Source organism: Neolamprologus multifasciatus, chromosome 9 (assembly GCF_963576455.1).
Source record: "Neolamprologus multifasciatus chromosome 9, fNeoMul1.2, whole genome shotgun sequence".
NCBI lineage: Eukaryota > Metazoa > Chordata > Actinopteri > Cichliformes > Cichlidae > Neolamprologus > Neolamprologus multifasciatus.
The window spans coordinates 12,291,755-12,319,463 of NC_140447.1; the positions used below are offsets into that span (position 1 = coordinate 12,291,755).

The window sequence follows — 27,709 nt, forward strand, 5'->3', positions numbered from 1 at the left end:
GGTTTTCTGCCAAACATCAATTCGTAGGGTGTAAACCCTGTTGCATCACTACGGGTGCAATTGTACGCATGTACTAATGGCATAACATAGTCTTTCCAGTGAGACTTTTGTTTGGATTCCAGTGTTCCTAACATACTAAGCAGTGTTCTATTAAATCGTTCAGTAGGGTTACCACGTGGGTGGTAAGGGGTAGTTCTTATTTTCTTTATGCCAGAGATCTCACACAGATCTTTTATCAGTTTTGCCTCGAAATCAGGACCCTGATCGCTGTGCAGGCGCTCAGGTATGCCGTAGTGGACAATAAACTGGTCCCACAGGCACCTGGCGACCGTTCGTGACTTTTGATTAGAGGTGGGCAATGCGAGGGCAAATTTAGTGAAATGATCGGTTATCACAAGGATATCCCGTGTGTTGCTACTGTCTGGTTCTAGACTGAGAAAATCCATACAGACGAGTTCTAAAGGTCTGGTTGTTGTTATGTTGACCAGTCTCGCTGCTTTTTCAGGGGGACTCTTTCTCCGTATACAATGATCACATGTTTTCACTTTTTGCTCAACCTCTGTCGCCATGCGTGGCCAATAGAATCGGGTTCTGACCAGATCAAGGGTTCTGTCGATACCTAAGTGGCCCATGTCATCATGCAAACTTTGGAGCACTGAAGCTCTGAGCTCCTCAGGAAGAACAAGCTGGTGGGTCACCTGGTCTCCATCTTGTCTTCTTCTGTATAACACCTCATTGTGCATTTCCAACCGATTGAGTTCCCTAAGCAAAAGAGGGAGATCTGGGAGTTCTTTTCTAACAGTCGGTGGAGGTGTCTGGCCATGTTCGATTTGTTTGATAACTTGGTTGATTGTCGAGTCTGCTCTCTGCTTATCCTTAATTTCTGATTGGGACAAGGCAGGAATGGTTGGTAAGCCATGATGTTCTTCTGTAACATAGACGTCTGGAATCGCGTCAGCTGAGAGGGTAAGCGATTCTACAAGTGTAACACCACTATCCTGACAATCATCACTGACTTTTACAAGGTGATTTTGACAGATTGCTTGGACAACATCACTATCTACAAGCTTTATGGTGTCAGTGGCGTCAGTGTCAGCTAAGTGACGCTCTACAAATTGGCTTACACGCTCCTGCTCTTTCCTGGACTGGACATCGTTTACGAGTTCTCCATGAGGACGTCTAGACAACCCATCTGCGTCTAAGTTGTGCTTTCCCGCTCTATACTGTAACTTAAAGTTGTAGTTAGACAAAGCGGCAAGCCACCTATAGCCAGTGGCATCTAACTTAGCAGAGGTCAATATGTATGTGAGTGGGTTACTATCTGTAACTACAGTGAACTGACCACCATACAAATAATCGTGAAACTTTTCAGTCACTGCCCATTTGAGTGCTAAAAATTCCAACTTGTGGGCTGGATATCGTGCTTCACTTCTTGATAACCCACGACTGGCAAAAGCTATGGCTCTGAGCTGACCCTCTTGCTCCTGGTAGAGTGCTGCACCTAAGCCAGTAGTACTGGCATCGGTATGGAGTACATAAGGCAGCTTCGAGTCTGCAAAGCCTAAGACGGGGGCTGACGTTAGCTTTTCAATGATTGAGTCAAAAGCTTTTTGACACTCTGCGGTCCATCGGTCCTCAAATGGCAGTTTGGGATCAAAGTAGGTCTGGTTGGGTTCTTTGGACTGTAATTTCTTACGTAGTGGTGGGTAACCACGAGTGAGGTCATTGAGTGGGCGTACTATGGACGAGTACCCTTTTACAAAACGTCTGTAGTACCCCGAGAACCCCAGAAAAGATCTTAGTTCTTTGAGATTCTTGGGCCGTGGCCAGGTCTTTAGGGCCTGAATCTTTTCGGGATCCGTCTCCACTCCTCTTTCAGAGATTACATGCCCAAGGTACCGAACTGTGGTTTGGAAAAATTTACATTTTTCCAGCGATAACTTTAGGCCATACTCTTTAAGGCGATGGAGTACCCGCATAAGTCGGCGTTCGTGTTCTTCCAAACTGTCTGAGAAGATGATGAGATCATCTAAAAAGACGAGCACTTCATGTAAGTTCATATCACCAACACAGCGCTCCATCAGCCGCTGGAAGGTGCTTGGGGCGTTGGTTATGCCCTGCGGCATGCGGTTAAACTCCCAGAACCCAAGCGGTGTCACAAACGCGGTCTTTTCTTTGTCTGTCTCCTCAACCTCTATCTGGTAATACCCAGATTTCAGATCGAGGACCGTGAACCACCTGGATCCTGAAAGGGCAGAGAATGTCTCTTCCAGATTTGGAAGTGCGTAAGAGTCTTTTATTGTTTGCAAGTTCAGCTTGCGAAAGTCTATACATAGACGCACATCATTGTTCCGCTTTCTCACCACAACAATGGGAGACGAGAAGGGCGACTGAGACTCTCTTATCACACCTGCAGCAAGCAGCTCCTGCAGGTGTTTCCGAACAGCCTCAAGATCTTGAGGGTGTATAGGGCGTGCACGGTGCTTGAAAGGAGTCGGATCATTAAGCTTGATGGAATGTTTCACCTTGTTCGTACACCCAAAGTCAAGATCATGAAAAGCGAATACTTCCGGAATGTCATTGAGTTGCTTGGTTATCCTCTCTTTCCATTCATGTGGAATCAGAGAGTCACCAAAATTGAAATTCAGTGGTGTCTTGCTTGTGGCTGACTCATTAACACTGGTGACATTATGCTGGGACATGATACAATGGAAAGCTCCCAGCTCTGCAATGACACAAGTAGACGGGATAGTAACATCTTGTTCTGTTTCATTTGTAATCATAACAGGCACTTTGTGTGGAGCTCGGGAAGGAAGTGTTATCAAGCAAGTTTTAACACAAAGGCCACCAGGCAAAGAAGACTGAGAGGGGTGTTCAACTATGGCACACGTGTCTGCTGCAATACAATGAACGTTAGCAGATCCCTCTAAAACTACTGTTTGGCCTGCTGGAACTACAGCTGTAGCCTTGCCTGACAGGGTAACTAACCCAATGCTCCCATCTTTGTTCTGTGTATGTCTTAGTTCTAGAGTTTTCAACAGGGCTCTAAACCCGCAAGGACTAGGTAAGTAGTCAGAAGTCTTAAGGTCCAAAAATTTTTCATAAAGGACATCAAGCGTGTTTGTTCCCACCAACACTGGGGTCTGACTGTTTGGATGAGTGTCTGGAACAACAAGAGCTAAGGTTGGTATGTCAATCTCTGCATCTAAGAAGTCTTTTGGAAAAGTAATGCATGTCTCTATATAACCCAAATAGGGAACGGGCTGACCTGCAGCACCCTCCACTTCTAAAAGATCATAGAGTGAGTTAAGGTTTTGATCTGGAAAGTTCTGTTTGTAGAACGACTCAGCGACTGTGGTCACTTGTGACCCTGAGTCCAGGAGACAATTTACATTAACGCCAGAAATGCTAACTACTGCTGTGCATTTAGAGCCAACCAACCCTTTTGGCAGACTATACTTCTGTGGCTTAGTGACAGACTGCTTACAGTTAGCACGTTGCATGTACTTAGTGGGACATGATCGCCTGGCTGCAGTCTCCATTTGCCCCGCAATAGAGACTGTTTTCAGTTTAACTGTTCCTTAGTGGCTGGAGGGTTCTCAACCTCCCATTTCCTCTGTTTCTCTTTAAACAGTTTGCGCTTTTCAGCAACTAGGGCTGGGTTTGGTTCATTTTCGCAGTTTGGCTTGATGTGGCCATCTTCTCCACATTGGAAACAGTACCATGGTTTGGGCGGGGTACTTAGAGTTTTAACGGTTCGTTCTGAGTGCTCCTTGCTCACTTTGTCTGGCTTTCGGTTTTCTTTAGACTTGGTATGGGAGGCATATCTGGAATTCTGCGCTTTTGATTTCGCAGTCAGCTGCACCAGTTGGGCCTGGAGCTCTGCAACTTGCTTTGAGAGTTCTTTAATTGAGCTTAAGGTGGTTGTGTTTTCATTTTCGTCTAAGCAGCCTTTGACTGTTTGGAGGTGGTATGTCGCTTTTTGTTTTGTGATGTTCAAATGTTGCTTCATTCGCATGTTTTTGGTAGCATTTTGGTCTTCTTCTGTGCGTAATAAGAGAAGCAACTCAGGAAAAGATGGGGGGTTAATCCGTTTTTGTTTTAGTTGAAGTGCGTTTAAAAGGGAATCATCCCAGCAACCACGACAGAACTGCGTGACAAGGAGTCTGTCAACATCATTGCTTAAAGCACCACCCCGTTTTACAGTGTGAGTTAAAGCTACCTGAAGGCGTTGTAAGTATGACGACGGTTTCTCACCTGGATTTTGGAAGGTGTCAAGAAATTTGGCGTAAAGCTCTCCACCATCTTGAACTGTCCCATAGGCAGAATCCAACATTTGAAGGTAGTCTGCAGGTGAGCTGTCTGGGTTCAAGTGCTTAACTACGTCAGCTGCCGGGGGTAAGAGAGACTCAAGAATCTTTCGCGATTGTTGCAGCTGCGACATGGAAGTGTCACTCATGATTAGTTCAGCACTGGAACGCCAAGTATCATAATCTGGCTCATAGGTTGGCCGGGGGTCCTTGCCAGAAAAAGCTCTGAGTTTTTGTGGAAAATGTTGCACTGAATGATCATCTCTTCTCACAATGTGCTCAACTACTACACGCTGCACCTCAGGAGGGTTTAAATCTGGTGCAGGTATGGTGGGTGCACTATGAGCTGGGTTTCTTGCAGTGTGATTTGACTGGTTCGATTGTTGTGCACCACCAACACTGGGTTCAACAGCTGAAGGCTGAAACTCAGCCATGGGAGATTCAGGTGAGTCAATTTGCTCTGATTGATCATGTTCAGGCTCTTTGATTGATTCAGCTATCTGTGACATCATGTCCTTCAGAACATCTGCAAACCCTCGGCCGCTCATTTTGGCTAGGTTTTTTAACTCAGTGAGATATGACTTGGTTGTATCATTCCCCACACATCGCGTGTATACGCTTGCAAGAGATTGTATTCTATAGTTAACCCCACTATCGGATATGTGGTTGTAAGGTAACGGCTCAAGAGCATCAACAGCAGTACCTGAATTGTACTCAACTACAACACTCGAGAAAAACTCAGATTTACTATCATCTACCTTTAAGACTCTTGAGATTGACCCATACTGTTTTAGGAATTCAGTCACCTCATCAATTTGCTCATCTCCAGCTATTTCGCTCACCATCACCGAATTTGGGACTTTAACAGATTCACGCTCAACAAGACGGTCCATTTTGGGTGCGTTATATACTTGTAATCACATGAGAAAAATCTCCTGGCTGGCTCGCCAAAACTTACTGTAACCACTGACTCACTTTAAGTAGTTTAGGACAGCCAAACTATAGACCAGTTGCTAGGTTCGGCAGGGCTACAATAGAAAGCGAGGCGAATACAGAATGAAATGGCTGGAGACAGGAATTTGAGCAGCAACGGTTATTATTTACACAAAAATGAAATAAACAAGACACAAATTCCACATTGACAGTAGTAATGATAATAATAACAATAACAATAATAAGAATAAGCCGGCAAAACAAAAATAAACCCAAAAATAGTTGTTTGAGCTCAATATTCAATTGTCTTTTTGTCTTTGGTCATTTGTCAAGTCAAAAGTTCTTAGTCTAGTTCTTTTTCTCTTTCGTTTGTGGTTTGTGTGTTACCACTTGGGAGTCTCCGTCGAGGAAGAAGAGTAAGCTCCTCTGCAAAGTTCAGTCTGGGCTCAGGCTCGCCATCTCCATCTGGAGAGAATCCATCGGGATCCAAAATCTTAGTTCCTTCCACACGAACAAGGAAAAAACCTAGCCTGCACAACAATATTACATTATTGCACACAGCCAGTTCCGTTTCTTCTCTTGTATCACAGCTATAGCTTTAGTTCTTTATCTCTTTTCACATTTCTTTCACATTACCACAGTAATACATTACATGCATGCTTTGAATATATCTCTCGTTGTACATGAAATTATTTTAACCACATGTAAAACAACAAATGAATTTCTCGTTCTCTTTTCAACCATGAAATTGTGATTAATAGGTATAACCAGCAAGATAATAGATTTTTCCAATCATCGTTCAAGTATGCTAACAAATTCTACCACAAACAGCATTTCAACCGTTTTTAAACAGCAAATTACCACTCGCGAATCGGTATGAACAGAAGAAACAACTTTTAGCAACAGGCTAACACATTATTAATTTTTCAAACCCATGGGCTCAACTCACCAAAATGTTAGAAAATTCCGCACGAGCTATCCGTGGCCTGTCTCATCTACTTCCACGTGCGAAAAGACCTAGCTCATGTGAAACGATGGTCTGGTGTTTTGGAAGACGGGGCTAAACCCACTTTCAACCAATGAAAAAAAAAGCATTTACCCCTTGTGATTCGGCAACAGAAAAATAAAGTTTGCTGGAGGATCACACTTCCTATTTTCAAAATAAATGATGCTTTTCAAAATAAAAGAATGAAAATACATTTATACAAATAAAAAGAAACCAAGAAAGAATAACAACAAAAGCGGTTTTCTCTACTGGGTTACATGTAGCTACAGCTGCCCTGGGGCAGACTGACAGAAGCGAGGCTGCCATATCGCGCCATCGGCCCTTCTGGCCAACACCAGTAGGCGGTAGGTGAAGTGTCTTGCCCAAGGACACAACAACCGAGACCGTCCGAGCGGGGCTCGGACCGGCAACCTTCTGATTACAAGGCGAACACCCAACTCTTGAGCCACGATCGCCACGACAAGAAACTTCAGAGTAACACCACAATAAGCACAGTTAGGTTGTTGGGCAGGAACAACCTAACTCTGCTATGTTATCTGCTATCATTTTAAGTCACATCACAGATTCCAATGTTAGTCAACTTAAAAAGTAAATATTATGCATGTTTCATGGCTATTTCTTATTTTATCATCAATATTTGAAAATCATACAACCATACAACACCAAAGTGTTCCCAGGCCAGGTAAAAGAAATAATCACTCTGTCATGCCCTGAGCCTGCCCTGGGATATCCTCCCAGTAGCAGATGACTGAAACATCTCACAGAGGCTACGTTCACACCAATGTGTTTTTGTTTGAAAATGCATTGTTTTCACTCTGTTTTGGCCTCCCGTCCACACTGAGACGGCGGTTTCGCTGATGGAAAATGCAGCGTTTTGAAAACGCTCTGAAATACGCACACATTTCAAAACGGTGCTTTCGTGTCGCAGTGTGGACAGCGAAAACGGAGACTTTCTAAAACGATGATGCATGTTAGTCATATGATGCAGTCATGTGACCAATTAAACTAAGATAGTGGAGGGCATTAAACAGCAGTTACTTTGTTTTGACAGCCCTATTAAAGATTAATATCAGTTTGTACATGCTCCAGATTTCTTCAAATTCTTTAAATCTCACTCGCTTTTGCAACTTTGTACTTTTCTGTTATTTGCAGCGACAACTCCACCTCATTGTTAATCTTGAAGATTTGAAAACAGCGTTGTTGTCTGAAAACGCTACACGTCCACACTAGCATTTTCAGTCACTTTCACAGAGTTGCGTGTCCAGGGAGCAAAATTCATTTTTCAAATCTGGGTGCATGATCTTATGAGTGTCCTGTGATTGAAACCAGGCATCAGAAGGTTGAGGACTTGGAGGCAGAGGGACCTCACATGCAGGCTCCCTTCCCAAAGCGTGGGGCCCGCGGTATGAAAAGGGGGAAAAAAAAAGAATGCTTGGACACTGCTAGCATAATGGACAGGATTTTGACGGGACTCCCACACAAACGCAAAGCAGGAGATGAAGCATCGCTGAAAATGTTTCCAAACCAACTTCATTCTAAGCCAAAGACTAGAAAATATGGTGAAGCAAATCTTCCCTTTGGCTTCACCTGCACAAGTGCCAAGGTAGGTCTCCCTGCAGAATTGGTTTTCCCTGCATCGGGAGCACTCGCTGGGCTCTTGAAATCACGGGCAAACAGTATCCCACATTCTTGATTTTTATTTCACAAACACTTGTTGTAATGACTAACTACTCCTGACATTTTGGAGATGTTACTTCTTTATATAGTAAAGTTACAGCGGGATACAAATAACATCAGGCCGTTCCTGCCACGATTTGTTCCAAACAGTACAAAACAGTATCCCACAGCTGTTTATGTTTTTGAACCCATTTTGCACAAAGAGGCCTTTTTTGAAAAATGTTTTGATAGCAATGTCAAATATTATTACACAGGAAAAAACAGCTAAACGTAAAATAATTACACCGTGACGCATCTGCCTTTCTAAATGGAGGGACAGTAACTGCGTGTATATGTAAGCGTGTAAAAACTGCAGAGAGTCAGATTAACAATTCATCTCATGTAAACAATAACGTGGGAACAGCGTGACGTGAAAAAAGGCACATAGCTTTGACGTTGCATGACGAACTCTGTATTCCTTGTCCACATGTAAACGCAAAAAAGGAGTTTTAAAAAATCTTCGTTTTCGGGGATTCGAAACGGCGTTTACGTGTGGACGAAACAGCTGCTTTTTCAAAAATACCCGTGTAGGTGCGGACGTAGCATAAAAGAGTTAGCAGTTTATTAGGATGTGATTGTGCAGGGACGGCGGGAGGTGCGCGCGAAGGTGCCTAGCAAAAAAAGTTTGGGAACCACTGGTCTAAAAAACAATGAAAGGGGGAACTTGATCATCCAAAGCAGAAAAGTCTTAATTTAATGAGTCTGTTTCTGTTAAGGAGAATTCCATTCCTTTTTCGTTTTCTACACTTTGCTTCCTACAACCTGCAATACAATAACCACTGGAAGCTTGAGAAGTGAAGAATGCTGATTACATTTTAATGTAAGAAGGTATATGAATGAGGTGATAAAACTGTTTCATATAACAGAACTATAAGGATTTACAGAGAGAGCAGAGTTTTACTGTTATGGTGTAAAAACGCATGATGAACTCATTCGCAAACAGCACTGCGAGTGCCAATTGCGATGGCCGGGAACCGAACCCAGGTCAAGTGCTCGGAAGGCAACTATGCTCGCCACTATACCACCATCGCTGTGAAAGACTGCAACATCACTGATTCACTGTCTGGCTTATAAAGCTTTTCAGGACAATTAACAAGGTGGGCATTGAGATTACTCGCTTGTCAGGTTCTAAACTGGTCAAAAGGTGGATCACTTAAAAGACTAGTGCTTTCATGCAACTGCACATTTAATCTCATCAGCTAAGCTTCTTTGCTACTCAAGTGTGGCCTCTCACGCATTTAAAGTCTTGCGTGATTTTTAGCACCTTGAGAGTCGCAATGGTCACGCGAGTTCTTCATGTCACAGCAGATAAGGTGCGAATAGGTGTGAATCTGTCTTGGGACGAATCTGGGACGAGGACGTCTTTGGCTCCTCTTTCAAGTGATTGGACTTTGGCAAAAAGGTTTTACGCTTAATTAAAAAATGAGAGCAAGTGTCTGTGTCCCGAATACAAAGTGGGAGCTGGTTCCACAGAGAGGAGCCTAAAAAGCGATGGCTCTGCCTTCCATTGTACTTTTAAATCCCCTCGGAAGCCAGCAGTCGGAGAGCAAAGCACTCTGTTAGGATGATATGGCACTGTGAGATCTTGTAGACAAAATTGGTGGTGATTATTGAAGACCTTGTGTGTGAGGGAAAGTATTTGGATTTTTATTTGGGATGTAATTGGGAGCCAATGAAGAGAGAAGTCCATATGGGGTAAAAATACTCTCTCCTTCCAGTCCCTGACTGTGCTCTGGATGCAGCGTTTTGGAAAATAGTGTAAAGGCCTTTCAGGAAGCTTTTAGGACACTGTGAAAATACTGAATTTGAATAGTGGAGGCTAGAAGTAGTGAATGTATCCTTCCTCTCTATCATTAGATGGAGAGAGTGTACAAAGGCCGGCATAGTGGGTCTGTGGCCACTCTTGCTTGCGCTTTTGCGTGTCCGTCAGCCAGCTGTGGAGAAGAGCAAAATTTTACCTGCAAAGACCTGTAGTGAAAAGCAGTGTTCCAAACAATGAAATGTGTCCACTCTTTGTGCTTTTCATGCAGTGATGTTTGAAGCTATTTCTGCTGTTGTCCCATTCCCGGTGAAATCCGCTGTCCCTCCAATCCCGATCCCAGTCCTCTTGCAAAGCAATCAGCATTTGTCAAACGCATCAGTGGTACTCAGACAGGATCCTGGACGACTACACGGGGGCACGTCTGGGGTGGCTAAGAGACCAATTGAAGGATGCCATGTTTACTGAATATGTGCCTAATTTTGTCAGGACATAGCTGGGTCCATTGCTTCTGCGTGCTCTATTTTCACAAGCAAAGGCCTGGCTCTTTCTCCTGGCACCTTCTCAGGTGATCTCCATGCCGTGGCTTCTTCTCAAATCAACGTCTGGACTGCCGCAAAACAGCTGACCGTTGTCGACAGGATTCGAACCTGTGCGGGGAGACCCCAATGGATTTCTAGTCCATCGCCTTGACCGCTCGGCCACAACAACCACATTTGGCCGTGGAACTACATACTTGAAAGACATACGTCTTCCAAGTCCTACGCCACACGTCTTTCAAGTAGGATGTGCACAACAACGGCCACGCTGGATTGTAAATGCGGTAGCTTCATGACTTTGGTGAGAAAGCTTGTGGTTTTGGTTTTCCTGAGTACCGCCGATGACTGATGCGTCTGACAAATGCTAGTTTTGCAGTTCCGCACAGCTGCGGTTGAAGCTAGCTGGCTGACATTAGCTTGCTTGTTTGCATGAACAGTAACACACACAGCTGATGATTTTGCCACCGCAAAGAGCTGATCAGTACATGGTTAGTAAAATGTTATCTTCATTCCAAACATTCAGCACAATATTTAAAGTGGGACTGGGTGTCTTTATGAAGAAGTAGCGTGTCCAATCCCAGTTTCATGTAAGAAGGTATAGGTATGAAGTGATGAGAACTCAAAGCCTGTGTGAACAGTGTGTTTCCACAGCAAACGGTAGCAGCGAGGCCGATGAAGAATGCACCTGGCCTGACATTGTAAGCATTTGCAGAAAGAGCGGAGAACGTTTTTAGTGTAAAAGAGTACGCAGCCCACATGCTTGAACAGCACTGCGAGGGCCGGGAATCGAACCCGGGTCAACTGCTTGGAAGACAGCTATGCTCGCCACTATACCACCATCGCTGTGAAAGACTGTAAGATCACCGATTCATTGTCTGGCTTATAAAGCTTTTCAGGACAATTAACAAGGTGGGCATTGAGATTACTCGCTTGTCAGGTTCTAAACTGGTCAAAAGGTGGATCACTAAAAAGACTAGTGCTTTCATGCAACTGCACATTTAATCTCATCAGCTAAGCTTCTTTGCTACTCAAGTGTGGCCTCTCACGCATTTAAACTCTTGCGTGATTTTTAGCACCTTGAGAGTCGTGTGGCCACTCTTGCTTGCGCTTTTGCGTGTCCGTCAGCCAGCTGTGGAGAAGAGCAAAGTTTTTACATGCAAAGAGCTGTAGTGAAAAGCAGTGTTCCAAACAATGAAATGTGTCCACTCTTTGTGCTTTTCATGCAGTGATGTTTGAAGCTATTTCTGCTGTTGTCCCATTCCCGGTGAAATCCGCTGTCCCTCCAATCCCGATCCCAGTCCTCTTGCAAAGCAATCAGCATTTGTCAGACGCATCAGTCATCGGCGGTACTCAGACAGGATCCTGGACGACTACACGGGGGCACTTGTGGGGTGGCTAAGAGACCAATTGAAGGATGCCATGTTTACTGAATATGTGCCTAATTTTGTCAGGACATAGCTGGGTCCATTGCTTCTGCGTGCTCTATTTTCACAAGTAAAGGCCTGGCTCTTTCTCCTGGCACCTTCTCAGGAGATCTCCGTGCCGTGGCTTCTTCTCAAATCAACGTCTGGACTGCCGCAAAACAGCTGACCGTTGTCGACAGGATTCGAACCTGTGCGGGGAGACCCCAATGGATTTCTAGTCCATCGCCTTGACCGCTCGGCCACAACAACCACATTTGGCTGTGGAGCTACATACTTGAAAGACATACGTCTTCCAAGTCCTACGCCACACGTCTTTCAAGTAGGATGTGCACAACAACGGCCACGCTGGATTGTAAATGCGGTAGCTTCATGACTTTGGTGAGAAAGCTTGTGGTTTTGGTTTTCCTGAGTACCGCCGATGACTGATGCGTCTGACAAATGCTAGTTTTGCAGTTCCGCACAGCTGCGGTTGAAGCTAGCTGGCTGACATTAGCTTGCTTGTTTGCATGAACAGTAACTAGGGTTGCCAACCGTCCCTTAAAAAACGGAATCGTCCCGTATTTAGAAACAAAAGTACACGTCCCGTATTGAGCTAATAAGGGACGCACTTTGTCCCGTAATACAGTGAGAATCAAAAGTAGTCTATAAGTTGTAATGTAATTAACGCTTTGTTTGAAACCATAATTCCCAGCCACGCCCCTGCTTTGTGACCAATGAGCTGACAGCACACTTATGACAATTCGAGTATGACAATTCAGATTACCGCTCATCTCATTGGTTGAGGAAAGGTCGCTTGCGGAGAAAATACCGGAAGACAACAGATGACCACAACAAAAAGCATGGCCAACAGGGAAATAAACGCCGACACTGCGGTGCAAGTCTCAGACGACAGTACACCTGAAGCTGGGCAAACACTGTGCGATTTTCAAACTGCACGATTGGCTCGCATGGGTTATAAGTTCGTAGGTCACGATGCAGGGTCTCACACTATACCGCCCGATGCTCTGATGCGACCTGAGTCACACTGTGCCTCCATAAAATGAAGGTTATAACAGAAAATCTGTCGCTCGCTCTCCCTCTCTGTCTTTCACTCACACAGACACACACCGCCATCAACATTGCTAAATTACTAATGACAAACATGATCAGGCAGCTGTGATTGAGCAGCAATGTAAATCCAACTATTTTCACGGTTGTTGTGGTCGTGATAATTTGGTGTTGCCACATCGAAAAGGCTCGGATGAGCTTTCCAAAGTTCTACAAGTTGTGCCTCCATCGCTTGTGTCCAGATCACACGCTGCACAGCCGTGCTGCTCCGTCTTTTTCACCGACGTTTACGTGTTTGCGCGTGAGCAGTGTGAGCGGCTGCGGTGACACCCTCACGAGCGATTGATGATCGGGAGCTGGTCGTGAGGTGTTAATCGCTTCTCGTTACCCCACGTATACTACACTATGCACGATGAAGGCCAAAATCGGGCCGATCACGACTCAAAAATCGGCTCAAAATGGGCCAAAAATCGCACAGTGTGAGCCAGGCATTAGACCAGCAATGTTTGTGCCTCTCAGAGAAAGAAAAAAAAGGCTGCAAAAGTGCAGGGAAGAATGGGAAAAGGAAAACACCTGGCTGGAAAAGTTCACGATAACACCTATAAAGCGCACTGCACTGTGTGCCGGCGCACTTTTTCCATAGGCATGCTTCTAATGGTGGGCACATGAAGAACATGAGGGGCGTGAAAGCTCGGGGAACCCTTAACCAATTTTTGTCTACCAGGCCACGGCAGAACCAGATATGGTAAACACTGGTTTGTTTGTTTTTAAACCCTCTGGTTAAGGTTAAAATGGGCATGTGCAGCGCTATGTGGCCAGAAGTGTGATAATATAATTTATTTTGTGTAATAAACAACTGCAAGGATAGATGATTACAACAAATAGATGAGTAATACATAAAAGTAATACATAGATGAATAATGATGATGAGTTATGATGCGTAATCATGGGAACAAGTGGGTTTACAAACGGGAGCAAAAGCTGAAATAATGCCTCTGCTGAAGCCAATTGCACTAAATGCACTAAATGTGCACTGTTACAAGAATATTTTTCTTTCTATTGCTTTCTATTAATTTATATAATTTTAAGTTAAGCAGGACAGAGTTCTTTTAAAGAAAGATTTACTTTTATTATCAAAAGTTAAGCATGACAGGCTTCTGTTTAAGAAAGAGACCTGTTTTATTGTGTTAATGTTGTCATTTTGAGCTAAAAATAAATGGCTAAATGATTTTTGTTTCCCATGTGTTGATATCACAAAGAATACGCATCTACTTAAATCAAATTCAAGTCAAATGGTTAAAAAAAATAATTTCACACACAAAAAAAGAGCTAAAAAATTCACCACACTGGGAAGGGTGAAGACAACTGGGTCGCCCGGCCCTGGCCACGAGGTGTCCCTTATTTATTTCTCAGGGAGTTGGCAACCCTAACAGTAACACACACAGCTGATGATTTTGCCACTGCAAAGAGCTGATCAGTACATGGTTCGTAAAATGTTATCTTCATTCCAAACATTCAGCACAATATTTAAAGTGGGACTGGGTGTCTTTATGAAGAAGTAGCGTGTCCAATCCCAGTTTCATGTAAGAAGGTATGAAGTGATGAGAACTCAAAGCCTGTGTGAACAGTGTCTTTCCACAGCAAACGGTAGCAGCGAGGCCGATGAAGAATGCACCTGGCCTGACATTGTAAGCATTTGCAGAAAGAGCGGAGAACGTTTTTAGTGTAAAAGAGTACGCAGCCCACATGCTTGAACAGCACTGCGAGTGGCAACTGCAATGGCCGGGAATCGAACCCGGGTCAACTGCTTGGAAGGCAGCTATGCTCGCCACTATACCACCATCGCTGTGAAAGACTGCAAGATCACCGATTCATTGTCTGGCTTATAAAGCTTTTCAGGACGATTAACAAGGTGGGCATTGAGATTACTCGCTTGTCAGGTTCTAAACTGGTCAAAAGATGGATCACTAAAAAGACTAGTGCTTTCATGCAACTGCACATTTAATCTCATCAGCTAAGCTTCTTTGCTACTCAAGTGTGGCCTCTCACGCATTTAAAGTCTTGCGTGATTTTTAGCACCTTGAGAGTCGCAATGGTCACGCGAGTTCTTCATGTCACAGCAGACAAGGTGCGAATAGGTGTGAATCTGTCTTGGGACGAATCTGGGACGAGGACGTCTTTGGCTCCTCTTTCAAGTGATTGGACTTTGGCAAAAAGGTTTTACGCTTAATTAAAAAATGAGAGCAAGTGTCTGTGTCCCGAATACAAAGTGGGAGCTGGTTCCACAGAGAGGAGCCTAAAAAGCGATGGCTCTGCCTTCCATTGTACTTTTAAATCCCCTCGGAAGCCAGCAGTCGGAGAGCAAAGCACTCTGTTGGGATGATATGGCACTGTGAGATCTTGTAGACAAAATTGGTGGTGATTATTCAAGACCTTGTGTGTGAGGGAAAGTATTTGGATTTTTATTTGGGATGTAATTGGGAGCCAATGAAGAGAGAAGTCCATATGGGGTAAAAATACTCTCTCCTTCCAGTCCCTGACTGTGCTCTGGATGCAGCGTTTTTGGAAAATAGTGTAATGGACTTTCAGGAAGCTTTTAGGACACTGTGAAAATACTGAATTTGAATAGTGGAGGCTAGAAGTAGTGAATGTATCCTTCCTCTCTATCATTAGATGGAGAGAGTGTACAAAGGCCGGCATAGTGGGTCTGTGGCCACTCTTGCTTGCGCTTTTGCGTGTCCGTCAGCCAGCTGTGGAGAAGAGCAAAGTTTTTACATGCAAAGAGCTGTAGTGAAAAGCAGTGTTCCAAACAATGAAATGTGTCCACTCTTTGTGCTTTTCATGCAGTGATGTTTGAAGCTATTTCTGCTGTTGTCCCATTCCCGGTGAAATCCGCTGTCCCTCCAATCCCGATCCTCTTGCAAAGCAATCAGCATTTGTCAAACGCATCAGTGGTACTCAGACAGGATCCTGGACGACTACACGGGGGCACGTCTGGGGTGGCTAAGAGACCAATTGAAGGATGCCATGTTTACTGAATATGTGCCTAATTTTGTCAGGACATAGCTGGGTCCATTGCTTCTGCGTGCTTTATTTTCACAAGCAAAGGCCTGGCTCTTTCTCCTGGCACCTTCTCAGGTGATCTCCATGCCGTGGCTTCTTCTCAAATCAACGTCTGGACTGCCTGCAAAACAGCTGACCGTTGTCGACAGGATTCGAACCTGTGCGGGGAGACCCCAATGGATTTCTAGTCCATCGCCTTGACCGCTCGGCCACAACAACCACATTTGGCCTGTGGAACTACATACTTGAAAGACATACGTCTTCCAAGTCCTACGCCACACGTCTTTCAAGTAGGATGTGCACAACAACTGGCCACGCTGGATTGTAAATGCGGTAGCTTCATGACTTTGGTGAGAAAGCTCGTGGTTTTGGTTTTCCTGAGTACCTGCCGATGACTGATGCGTCTGACAAATGCTAGTTTTGCAGTTCCGCACAGCTGCGGTTGAAGCTAGCTGGCTGACATTAGCTTGCTTGTTTGCATGAACAGTAACACACACAGCTGATGATTTTGCCACTGCAAAGAGCTGATCAGTACATGGTTAGTAAAATGTTATCTTCATTCCAAACATTCAGCACAATATTTAAAGTGGGACTGGGTGTCTTTATGAAGAAGTAGCGTGTCCAATCCCAGTTTCATGTAAGAAGGTATAGGTATGAAGTGATGAGAACTCAAAGCCTGTGTGAACAGTGTCTTTCCACAGTAAACGGTAGCAGCGAGGCCGATGAAGAATGCACCTGGCCTGACATTGTAAGCATTTGCAGAAAGAGCGGAGAACGTTTTTAGTGTAAAAGAGCACGCAGCCCACATGCTTGAACAGCACTGCGAGTGGCAACTGCGATGGCCGGGAATCAAACCCGGGTCAACTGCTTGGAAGGCAGCTATGCTCGCCACTATACTACCATCGCTGTGAAAGACTGCACGATCACCGATTCATTGTCTGGCTTATAAAGCTTTTCAGGACAATTAACAAGGTGGGCATTGAGATTACTCGCTTGTCAGGTTCTAAACTGGTCCAAAGGTGGATCACTAAAAAGACTAGTGCTTTCATGCAACTGCACATTTAATCTCATCAGCTAAGCTTCTTTGCTACTCAAGTGTGGCCTCTCACGCATTTAAAGTCTTGCGTGATTTTTAGCACCTTGAGAGTCGCAATGGTCACGCGAGTTCTTCATGTCACAGCAGACAAGGTGCGAATAGGTGTGAATCTGTCTTGGGACGAATCTGGGACGAGGACGTCTTTGGCTCCTCTTTCAAGTGATTGGACTTTGGCAAAAAGGTTTTACGCTTAATTAAAAAATGAGAGCAAGTGTCTGTGTCCCGAATACAAAGTGGGAGCTGGTTCCACAGAGAGGAGCCTAAAAAGCGATGGCTCTGCCTTCCATTGTACTTTTAAATCCCCTCGGAAGCCAGCAGTCGGAGAGCAAAGCACTCTGTTGGGATGATATGGCACTGTGAGATCTTGTAGACAAAATTGGTGGTGATTATTCAAGACCTTGTGTGTGAGGGAAAGTATTTGGATTTTTATTTGGGATGTAATTGGGAGCCAATGAAGAGAGAAGTCCATATGGGGTAAAAATACTCTCTCCTTCCAGTCCCTGACTGTGCTCTGGATGCAGCGTTTTGGAAAATAGTGTAATGGACTTTCAGGAAGCTTTTAGGACACTGTGAAAATACTGAATTTGAATAGTGGAGGCTAGAAGTAGTGAATGTATCCTTCTATCATTATATGGAGAGAGTGTACAAAGGCCGGCATAGTGGGTCTGTGGCCACTCTTGCTTGCGCTTTTGCGTGTCCGTCAGCCAGCTGTGGAGAAGAGCAAAGTTTTTACATGCAAAGAGCTGTAGTGAAAAGCAGTGTTCCAAACAATGAAATGTGTCCACTCTTTGTGCTTTTCATGCAGTGATGTTTGAAGCTATTTCTGCTGTTGTCCCATTCCCGGTGAAATCCGCTGTCCCTCCAATCCCGATCCTCTTGCAAAGCAATCAGCATTTGTCAGACGCATCAGTCATCGGCGGTACTCAGACAGGATCCTGGACGACTACACAGGGGCACGTCTGGGATGGCTAAGAGACCAATTGAAGGATGCCATGTTTACTGAATATGTGCCTAATTTTGTCAGGACATAGCTGGGTCCATTGCTTCTGCGTGCTTTATTTTCACAAGCAAAGGCCTGGCTCTTTCTCCTGGCACCTTCTCAGGTGATCTCCATGCCGTGGCTTCTTCTCAAATCAACGTCTGGACTGCCGCAAAACAGCTGACCGTTGTCGACAGGATTCGAACCTGTGCGGGGAGACCCCAATGGATTTCTAGTCCATCGCCTTGACCGCTCGGCCACAACAACCACATTTGGCTGTGGAACTACATACTTGAAAGACATACGTCTTCCAAGTCCTACGCCACACGTCTTTCAAGTAGGATGTGCACAACAATGGCCACGCTGGATTGTAAATGCGGTAGCTTCATGACTTTGGTGAGAAAGCTTGTGGTTTTGGTTTTCCTGAGTACTGCCGATGACTGATGCGTCTGACAAATGCTAGTTTTGCAGTTCCGCACAGCTGCGGTTGAAGCTAGCTGGCTGACATTAGTTTGCTTGTTTGCATGAACAGTAACACACACAGCTGATGATTTTGCCACTGCAAAGAGCTGATCAGTACATGGTTAGTAAAATGTTATCTTCATTCCAAACATTCAGCACAATATTTAAAGTGGGACTGGGTGTCTTTATGAAGAAGTAGCGTGTCCAATCCCAGTTTCATGTAAGAAGGTATAGGTATGAAGTGATGAGAACTCAAAGCCTGTGTGAACAGTGTCTTTCCACAGTAAACGGTAGCAGCGAGGCCGATGAAGAATGCACCTGGCCTGACATTGTAAGCATTTGCAGAAAGAGCGGAGAACGTTTTTAGTGTAAAAGAGCACGCAGCCCACATGCTTGAACAGCACTGCGAGTGGCAACTGCGATGGCCGGGAATCAAACCCGGGTCAACTGCTTGGAAGGCAGCTATGCTCGCCACTATACCACCATCGCTGTGAAAGACTGCAAGATCACCGATTCATTGTCTGGCTTATAAAGCTTTTCAGGACGATTAACAAGGTGGGCATTGAGATTACTCGCTTGTCAGGTTCTAAACTGGTCAAAAGGTGGATCACTAAAAAGACTAGTGCTTTCATGCAACTGCACATTTAATCTCATCAGCTAAGCTTCTTTGCTACTCAAGTGTGGCCTCTCACGCATTTAAAGTCTTGCGTGATTTTTAGCACCTTGAGAGTCGCAATGGTCACGCGAGTTCTTCATGTCACAGCAGACAAGGTGCGAATAGGTGTGAATCTGTCTTGGGACGAATCTGGGACGAGGACGTCTTTGGCTCCTCTTTCAAGTGATTGGACTTTGGCAAAAAGGTTTTACGCTTAATTAAAAAATGAGAGCAAGTGTCTGTGTCCCGAATACAAAGTGGGAGCTGGTTCCACAGAGAGGAGCCTAAAAAGCGATGGCTCTGCCTTCCATTGTACTTTTAAATCCCCTCGGAAGCCAGCAGTCGGAGAGCAAAGCACTCTGTTGGGATGATATGGCACTGTGAGATCTTGTAGACAAAATTGGTGGTGATTATTCAAGACCTTGTGTGTGAGGGAAAGTATTTGGATTTTTATTTGGGATGTAATTGGGAGCCAATGAAGAGAGAAGTCCATATGGGGTAAAAATACTCTCTCCTTCCAGTCCCTGACTGTGCTCTGGATGCAGCGTTTTTGGAAAATAGTGTAATGGACTTTCAGGAAGCTTTTAGGACACTGTGAAAATACTGAATTTGAATAGTGGAGGCTAGAAGTAGTGAATGTATCCTTCCTCTCTATCATTAGATGGAGAGAGTGTACAAAGGCCGGCATAGTGGGTCTGTGGCCACTCTTGCTTGCGCTTTTGCGTGTCCGTCAGCCAGCTGTGGAGAAGAGCAAAGTTTTTACATGCAAAGAGCTGTAGTGAAAAGCAGTGTTCCAAACAATGAAATGTGTCCACTCTTTGTGCTTTTCATGCAGTGATGTTTGAAGCTATTTCTGCTGTTGTCCCATTCCCGGTGAAATCCGCTGTCCCTCCAATCCCGATCCTCTTGCAAAGCAATCAGCATTTGTCAAACGCATCAGTGGTACTCAGACAGGATCCTGGACGACTACACGGGGGCACGTCTGGGATGGCTAAGAGACCAATTGAAGGATGCCATGTTTACTGAATATGTGCCTAATTTTGTCAGGACATAGCTGGGTCCATTGCTTCTGCGTGCTTTATTTTCACAAGCAAAGGCCTGGCTCTTTCTCCTGGCACCTTCTCAGGTGATCTCCATGCCGTGGCTTCTTCTCAAATCAACGTCTGGACTGCCGCAAAACAGCTGACCGTTGTCGACAGGATTCGAACCTGTGCGGGGAGACCCCAATGGATTTCTAGTCCATCGCCTTGACCGCTCGGCCACAACAACCACATTTGGCTGTGGAACTACATACTTGAAAGACATACGTCTTCCAAGTCCTACGCCACACGTCTTTCAAGTAGGATGTGCACAACAACTGGCCACGCTGGATTGTAAATGCGGTAGCTTCATGACTTTGGTGAGAAAGCTTGTGGTTTTGGTTTTCCTGAGTACCTGCCGATGACTGATGCGTCTGACAAATGCTAGTTTTGCAGTTCCGCACAGCTGCGGTTGAAGCTAGCTGGCTGACATTAGCTTGCTTGTTTGCATGAACAGTAACACACACAGCTGATGATTTTGCCACTGCAAAGAGCTGATCAGTACATGGTTAGTAAAATGTTATCTTCATTCCAAACATTCAGCACAATATTTAAAGTGGGACTGGGTGTCTTTATGAAGAAGTAGCGTGTCCAATCCCAGTTTCATGTAAGAAGGTATAGGTATGAAGTGATGAGAACTCAAAGCCTGTGTGAACAGTGTCTTTCCACAGTAAACGGTAGCAGCGAGGCCGATGAAGAATGCACCTGGCCTGACATTGTAAGCATTTGCAGAAAGAGCGGAGAACGTTTTTAGTGTAAAAGAGCACGCAGCCCACATGCTTGAACAGCACTGCAAGTGGCAACTGCGATGGCCGGGAATCGAACCCGGGTCAACTGCTTGGAAGGCAGCTATGCTCGCCACTATACCACCATCGCTGTGAAAGACTGCACGATCACCGATTCATTGTCTGGCTTATAAAGCTTTTCAGGACAATTAACAAGGTGGGCATTGAGATTACTCGCTTGTCAGGTTCTAAACTGGTCCAAAGGTGGATCACTAAAAAGACTAGTGCTTTCATGCAACTGCACATTTAATCTCATCAGCTAAGCTTCTTTGCTACTCAAGTGTGGCCTCTCACGCATTTAAAGTCTTGCGTGATTTTTAGCACCTTGAGAGTCGCAATGGTCACGCGAGTTCTTCATGTCACAGCAGACAAGGTGCGAATAGGTGTGAATCTGTCTTGGGACGAATCTGGGACGAGGACGTCTTTGGCTCCTCTTTCAAGTGATTGGACTTTGGCAAAAAGGTTTTACGCTTAATTAAAAAATGAGAGCAAGTGTCTGTGTCCCGAATACAAAGTGGGAGCTGGTTCCACAGAGAGGAGCCTGAAAAGCGATGGCTCTGCCTTCCATTGTACTTTTAAATCCCCTCGGAAGCCAGCAGTCGGAGAGCAAAGCACTCTGTTGGGATGATATGGCACTGTGAGATCTTGTAGACAAAATTAGGTGGTGATTATTCAAGACCTTGTGTGTGAGGGAAAGTATTTGGATTTTTATTTGGGATGTAATTGGGAGCCAATGAAGAGAGAAGTCCATATGGGGTAAAAATACTCTCTCCTTCCAGTCCCTGACTGTGCTCTGGATGCAGCGTTTTGGAAAATAGTGTAATGGACTTTCAGGAAGCTTTTAGGACACTGTGAAAATACTGAATTTGAATAGTGGAGGCTAGAAGTAGTGAATGTATCCTTCTATCATTATATGGAGAGAGTGTACAAAGGCCGGCATAGTGGGTCTGTGGCCACTCTTGCTTGCGCTTTTGCGTGTCCGTCAGCCAGCTGTGGAGAAGAGCAAAGTTTTTACATGCAAAGAGCTGTAGTGAAAAGCAGTGTTCCAAACAATGAAATGTGTCCACTCTTTGTGCTTTTCATGCAGTGATGTTTGAAGCTATTTCTGCTGTTGTCCCATTCCCGGTGAAATCCGCCTGTCCCTCCAATCCCGATCCTCTTGCAAAGCAATCAGCATTTGTCAGACGCATCAGTCATCGGCGGTACTCAGACAGGATCCTGGACGACTACACAGGGGCACGTCTGGGATGGCTAAGAGACCAATTGAAGGATGCCATGTTTACTGAATATGTGCCTAATTTTGTCAGGACATAGCTGGGTCCATTGCTTCTGCGTGCTTTATTTTCACAAGCAAAGGCCTGGCTCTTTCTCCTGGCACCTTCTCAGGTGATCTCCATGCCGTGGCTTCTTCTCAAATCAACGTCTGGACTGCCGCAAAACAGCTGACCGTTGTCGACAGGATTCGAACCTGTGCGGGGAGACCCCAATGGATTTCTAGTCCATCGCCTTGACCGCTCGGCCACAACAACCACATTTGGCTGTGGAACTACATACTTGAAAGACATACGTCTTCCAAGTCCTACGCCACACGTCTTTCAAGTAGGATGTGCACAACAATGGCCACGCTGGATTGTAAATGCGGTAGCTTCATGACTTTGGTGAGAAAGCTTGTGGTTTTGGTTTTCCTGAGTACTGCCGATGACTGATGCGTCTGACAAATGCTAGTTTTGCAGTTCCGCACAGCTGCGGTTGAAGCTAGCTGGCTGACATTAGCTTGCTTGTTTGCATGAACAGTAACACACACAGCTGATGATTTTGCCACCTGCAAAGAGCTGATCAGTACATGGTTAGTAAAATGTTATCTTCATTCCAAACATTCAGCACAATATTTAAAGTGGGACTGGGTGTCTTTATGAAGAAGTAGCGTGTCCAATCCCAGTTTCATGTAAGAAGGTATAGGTATGAAGTGATGAGAACTCAAAGCCTGTGTGAACAGTGTCTTTCCACAGTAAACGGTAGCAGCGAGGCCGATGAGGAATGCACCTGGCCTGACATTGTAAGCATTTGCAGAAAGAGCGGAGAACGTTTTTAGTGTAAAAGAGTACGCAGCCCACATGCTTGAACAGCACTGCAAGTGGCAACTGCGATGGCCGGGAATCCAAACCCGGGTCAACTGCTTGGAAGGCAGCTATGCTCGCCACTATACTACCATCGCTGTGAAAGACTGCACGATCACCGATTCATTGTCTGGCTTATAAAGCTTTTCAGGACAATTAACAAGGTGGGCATTGAGATTACTCGCTTGTCAGGTTCTAAACTGGTCCAAAGGTGGATCACTAAAAAGACTAGTGCTTTCATGCAACTGCACATTTAATCTCATCAGCTAAGCTTCTTTGCTACTCAAGTGTGGCCTCTCACGCATTTAAAGTCTTGCGTGATTTTTAGCACCTTGAGAGTCGCAATGGTCACGCGAGTTCTTCATGTCACAGCAGACAAGGTGCGAATAGGTGTGAATCTGTCTTGGGACGAATCTGGGACGAGGACGTCTTTGGCTCCTCTTTCAAGTGATTGGACTTTGGCAAAAAGGTTTTACGCTTAATTAAAAAATGAGAGCAAGTGTCTGTGTCCCGAATACAAAGTGGGAGCTGGTTCCACAGAGAGGAGCCTAAAAGCGATGGCTCTGCCTTCCATTGTACTTTTAAATCCCCTCGGAAGCCAGCAGTCGGAGAGCAAAGCACTCTGTTGGGATGATATGGCACTGTGAGATCTTGTAGACAAAATTAGGTGGTGATTATTCAAGACCTTGTGTGTGAGGGAAAGTATTTGGATTTTTATTTGGGATGTAATTGGGAGCCAATGAAGAGAGAAGTCCATATGGGGTAAAAATACTCTCTCCTTCCAGTCCCTGACTGTGCTCTGGATGCAGCGTTTTGGAAAATAGTGTAATGGACTTTCAGGAAGCTTTTAGGACACTGTGAAAATACTGAATTTGAATAGTGGAGGCTAGAAGTAGTGAATGTATCCTCCTCTCTATCATTATATGGAGAGAGTGTACAAAGGCCGGCATAGTGGGTCTGTGGCCACTCTTGCTTGCGCTTTTGCGTGTCCGTCAGCCAGCTGTGGAGAAGAGCAAAGTTTTTACATGCAAAGAGCTGTAGTGAAAAGCAGTGTTCCAAACAATGAAATGTGTCCACTCTTTGTGCTTTTCATGCAGTGATGTTTGAAGCTATTTCTGCTGTTGTCCCATTCCCGGTGAAATCCGCTGTCCCTCCAATCCCGATCCTCTTGCAAAGCAATCAGCATTTGTCAGACGCATCAGTCATCGGCGGTACTCAGACAGGATCCTGGACGACTACACAGGGGCACGTCTGGGATGGCTAAGAGACCAATTGAAGGATGCCATGTTTACTGAATATGTGCCTAATTTTGTCAGGACATAGCTGGGTCCATTGCTTCTGCGTGCTTTATTTTCACAAGCAAAGGCCTGGCTCTTTCTCCTGGCACCTTCTCAGGTGATCTCCATGCCGTGGCTTCTTCTCAAATCAACGTCTGGACTGCCGCAAAACAGCTGACCATTGTCGACAGGATTCGAACCTGTGCGGGGAGACCCCAATGGATTTCTAGTCCATCGCCTTGACCGCTCGGCCACAACAACCACATTTGGCCGTGGAACTACATACTTGAAAGACATACGTCTTCCAAGTCCTACGCCACACGTCTTTCAAGTAGGATGTGCACAACAACGGCCACGCTGGATTGTAAATGCGGTAGCTTCATGACTTTGGTGAGAAAGCTTGTGGTTTTGGTTTTCCTGAGTACCGCCGATGACTGATGCGTCTGACAAATGCTAGTTTTGCAGTTCCGCACAGCTGCCGTTGAAGCTAGCTGGCTGACATTAGCTTGCTTGTTTGCATGAACAGTAACACACACAGCTGATGATTTTGCCACTGCAAAGAGCTGATCAGTACATGGTTAGTAAAATGTTATCTTCATTCCAAACATTCAGCACAATATTTAAAGTGGGACTGGGTGTCTTTATGAAGAAGTAGCGTGTCCAATCCCAGTTCCATGTAAGAAGGTATAGGTATGAAGTGATGAGAACTCAAAGCCTGTGTGAAGAGTGTCTTTCCACAGCAAACGGTAGCAGCGAGGCCGATGAAGAATGCACCTGGCCTGACATTGTAAGCATTTGCAGAAAGAGCGGAGAACGTTTTTAGTGTAAAAGAGTACGCAGCCCACATGCTTGAACAGCACTGCGAGTGGCAACTGCGATGGCCGGGAATCGAACCCGGGTCAACTGCTTGGAAGGCAGCTATGCTCGCCACTATACCACCATCGCTGTGAAAGACTGCACGATCACCGATTCATTGTCTGGCTTATAAAGCTTTTCAGGACAATTAACAAGGTGGGCACTGAGATTACTCGCTTGTCAGGTTCTAAACTGGTCAAAAGGTGGATCACTAAAAAGACTAGTGCTTTCATGCAACTGCACATTTAATCTCATCAGCTAAGCTTCTTTGCTACTCAAGTGTGGCCTCTCACGCATTTAAAGTCTTGCGTGATTTTTAGCACCTTGAGAGTCGCAATGGTCACGCGAGTTCTTCATGTCACAGCAGACAAGGTGCGAATAGGTGTGAATCTGTCTTGGGACGAATCTGGGACGAGGACGTCTTTGGCTCCTCTTTCAAGTGATTGGACTTTGGCAAAAAGGTTTTACGCTTAATTAAAAAATGAGAGCAAGTGTCTGTGTCCCGAATACAAAGTGGGAGCTGGTTCCACAGAGAGGAGCCTAAAAGCGATGGCTCTGCCTTCCATTGTACTTTTAAATCCCCTTCGGAAGCCAGCAGTCGGAGAGCAAAGCACTCTGTTGGGATGATATGGCACTGTGAGATCTTGTAGACAAAATTAGGTGGTGATTATTCAAGACCTTGTGTGTGAGGGAAAGTATTTGGATTTTTATTTGGGATGTAAATGGGAGCCAATGAAGAGAGAAGTCCATATGGGGTAAAAATACTCTCTCCTTCCAGTCCCTGACTGTGCTCTGGATGCAGCGTTTTGGAAAATAGTGTAAAGGCCTTTCAGGAAGCTTTTAGGACACTGTGAAAATACTGAATTTGAATAGTGGAGGCTAGAAGTAGTGAATGTATCCTTCCTCTCTATCATTAGATGGAGAGAGTGTACAAAGGCCGGCATAGTGGGTCTGTGGCCACTCTTGCTTGCGCTTTTGCGTGTCCGTCAGCCAGCTGTGGAGAAGAGCAAAGTTTTTACATGCAAAGAGCTGTAGTGAAAAGCAGTGTTCCAAACAATGAAATGTGTCCACTCTTTGTGCTTTTCATGCAGTGATGTTTGAAGCTATTTCTGCTGTTGTCCCATTCCCGGTGAAATCCGCTGTCCCTCCAATCCCGATCCCAGTCCTCTTGCAAAGCAATCAGCATTTGTCAAACGCATCAGTGGTACTCAGACAGGATCCTGGACGACTACACGGGGGCACGTCTGGGGTGGCTAAGAGACCAATTGAAGGATGCCATGTTTACTGAATATGTGCCTAATTTTGTCAGGACATAGCTGGGTCCATTGCTTCTGCGTGCTTTATTTTCACAAGCAAAGGCCTGGCTCTTTCTCCTGGCACCTTCTCAGGTGATCTCCATGCCGTGGCTTCTTCTCAAATCAACGTCTGGACTGCCGCAAAACAGCTGACCGTTGTCGACAGGATTCGAACCTGCGCGGGGAGACCCCAATGGATTTCTAGTCCATCGCCTTGACCGCTCGGCCACAACAACCACATTTGGCCGTGGAGCTACATACTTGAAAGACATACGTCTTCCAAGTCCTACGCCACACGTCTTTCAAGTAGGATGTGCACAACAACGGCCACGCTGGATTGTAAATGCGGTAGCTTCATGACTTTGGTGAGAAAGCTTGTGGTTTTGGTTTTCCTGAGTACTGCCGATGACTGATGCGTCTGACAAATGCTAGTTTTGCAGTTCCGCACAGCTGCGGTTGAAGCTAGCTGGCTGACATTAGCTTGCTTGTTTGCATGAACAGTAACACACACAGCTGATGATTTTGCCACCGCAAAGAGCTGATCAGTACATGGTTCGTAAAATGTTATCTTCATTCCAAACATTCAGCACAATATTTAAAGTGGGACTGGGTGTCTTTATGAAGAAGTAGCGTGTCCAATCCCAGTTTCATGTAAGAAGGTATAGGTATGAAGTGATGAGAACTCAAAGCCTGTGTGAACAGTGTCTTTCCACAGCAAACGGTAGCAGCGAGGCCGATGAAGAATGCACCTGGCCTGACATTGTAAGCATTTGCAGAAAGAGCGGAGAACGTTTTTAGTGTAAAAGAGCACGCAGCCCACATGCTTGAACAGCACTGCGAGTGGCAACTGCGATGGCCGGGAATCGAACCCGGGTCAACTGCTTGGAAGGCAGCTATGCTCGCCACTATACCACCATCGCTGTGAAAGACTGCACGATCACCGATTCATTGTCTGGCTTATAAAGCTTTTCAGGACAATTAACAAGGTGGGCATTGAGATTACTCGCTTGTCAGGTTCTAAACTGGTCAAAAGGTGGATCACTAAAAAGACTAGTGCTTTCATGCAACTGCACATTTAATCTCATCAGCTAAGCTTCTTTGCTACTCAAGTGTGGCCTCTCACGCATTTAAAGTCTTGCGTGATTTTTAGCACCTTGAGAGTCGCAATGGTCACGCGAGTTCTTCATGTCACAGCAGACAAGGTGCGAATAGGTGTGAATCTGTCTTGGGACGAATCTGGGACGAGGACGTCTTTGGCTCCTCTTTCAAGTGATTGGACTTTGGCAAAAAGGTTTTACGCTTAATTAAAAAA

The 27,709-nt window shown here is 45.2% G+C and overlaps 16 non-coding genes across 16 annotated transcripts; all 16 read right to left on the minus strand.

Annotated features, from left to right (window-relative positions):
* Window positions 1-10,353: 10,353 nt before the first annotated feature.
* trnas-aga (transfer RNA serine (anticodon AGA)) lies at window positions 10,354-10,435 on the minus strand. The gene has a single exon. It is a non-coding gene; the product is annotated as a tRNA-Ser (tRNA).
* A 599-nt stretch (window positions 10,436-11,034) lies between these two features.
* Window positions 11,035-11,106, minus strand: trnag-ucc (transfer RNA glycine (anticodon UCC)). The gene has a single exon. It is a non-coding gene; the product is annotated as a tRNA-Gly (tRNA).
* A 748-nt stretch (window positions 11,107-11,854) lies between these two features.
* On the minus strand, window positions 11,855-11,936 carry trnas-aga (transfer RNA serine (anticodon AGA)). Its single transcript has one exon. It is a non-coding gene; the product is annotated as a tRNA-Ser (tRNA).
* Window positions 11,937-14,508: 2,572 nt separating this feature from the next.
* trnag-ucc (transfer RNA glycine (anticodon UCC)) lies at window positions 14,509-14,580 on the minus strand. Its single transcript has one exon. It is a non-coding gene; the product is annotated as a tRNA-Gly (tRNA).
* Window positions 14,581-15,934: 1,354 nt separating this feature from the next.
* Window positions 15,935-16,016, minus strand: trnas-aga (transfer RNA serine (anticodon AGA)). The gene has a single exon. It is a non-coding gene; the product is annotated as a tRNA-Ser (tRNA).
* Window positions 16,017-16,631: 615 nt separating this feature from the next.
* On the minus strand, window positions 16,632-16,703 carry trnag-ucc (transfer RNA glycine (anticodon UCC)). Its single transcript has one exon. It is a non-coding gene; the product is annotated as a tRNA-Gly (tRNA).
* A 1,354-nt stretch (window positions 16,704-18,057) lies between these two features.
* trnas-aga (transfer RNA serine (anticodon AGA)) lies at window positions 18,058-18,139 on the minus strand. The gene has a single exon. It is a non-coding gene; the product is annotated as a tRNA-Ser (tRNA).
* A 612-nt stretch (window positions 18,140-18,751) lies between these two features.
* On the minus strand, window positions 18,752-18,823 carry trnag-ucc (transfer RNA glycine (anticodon UCC)). Its single transcript has one exon. It is a non-coding gene; the product is annotated as a tRNA-Gly (tRNA).
* Window positions 18,824-20,176: 1,353 nt separating this feature from the next.
* On the minus strand, window positions 20,177-20,258 carry trnas-aga (transfer RNA serine (anticodon AGA)). The gene has a single exon. It is a non-coding gene; the product is annotated as a tRNA-Ser (tRNA).
* Window positions 20,259-20,872: 614 nt separating this feature from the next.
* trnag-ucc (transfer RNA glycine (anticodon UCC)) lies at window positions 20,873-20,944 on the minus strand. Its single transcript has one exon. It is a non-coding gene; the product is annotated as a tRNA-Gly (tRNA).
* A 1,356-nt stretch (window positions 20,945-22,300) lies between these two features.
* trnas-aga (transfer RNA serine (anticodon AGA)) lies at window positions 22,301-22,382 on the minus strand. Its single transcript has one exon. It is a non-coding gene; the product is annotated as a tRNA-Ser (tRNA).
* A 613-nt stretch (window positions 22,383-22,995) lies between these two features.
* trnag-ucc (transfer RNA glycine (anticodon UCC)) lies at window positions 22,996-23,068 on the minus strand. Its single transcript has one exon. It is a non-coding gene; the product is annotated as a tRNA-Gly (tRNA).
* Window positions 23,069-24,426: 1,358 nt separating this feature from the next.
* Window positions 24,427-24,508, minus strand: trnas-aga (transfer RNA serine (anticodon AGA)). The gene has a single exon. It is a non-coding gene; the product is annotated as a tRNA-Ser (tRNA).
* Window positions 24,509-25,120: 612 nt separating this feature from the next.
* trnag-ucc (transfer RNA glycine (anticodon UCC)) lies at window positions 25,121-25,192 on the minus strand. The gene has a single exon. It is a non-coding gene; the product is annotated as a tRNA-Gly (tRNA).
* A 1,359-nt stretch (window positions 25,193-26,551) lies between these two features.
* On the minus strand, window positions 26,552-26,633 carry trnas-aga (transfer RNA serine (anticodon AGA)). Its single transcript has one exon. It is a non-coding gene; the product is annotated as a tRNA-Ser (tRNA).
* Window positions 26,634-27,245: 612 nt separating this feature from the next.
* Window positions 27,246-27,317, minus strand: trnag-ucc (transfer RNA glycine (anticodon UCC)). Its single transcript has one exon. It is a non-coding gene; the product is annotated as a tRNA-Gly (tRNA).
* Window positions 27,318-27,709: the final 392 nt, after the last annotated feature.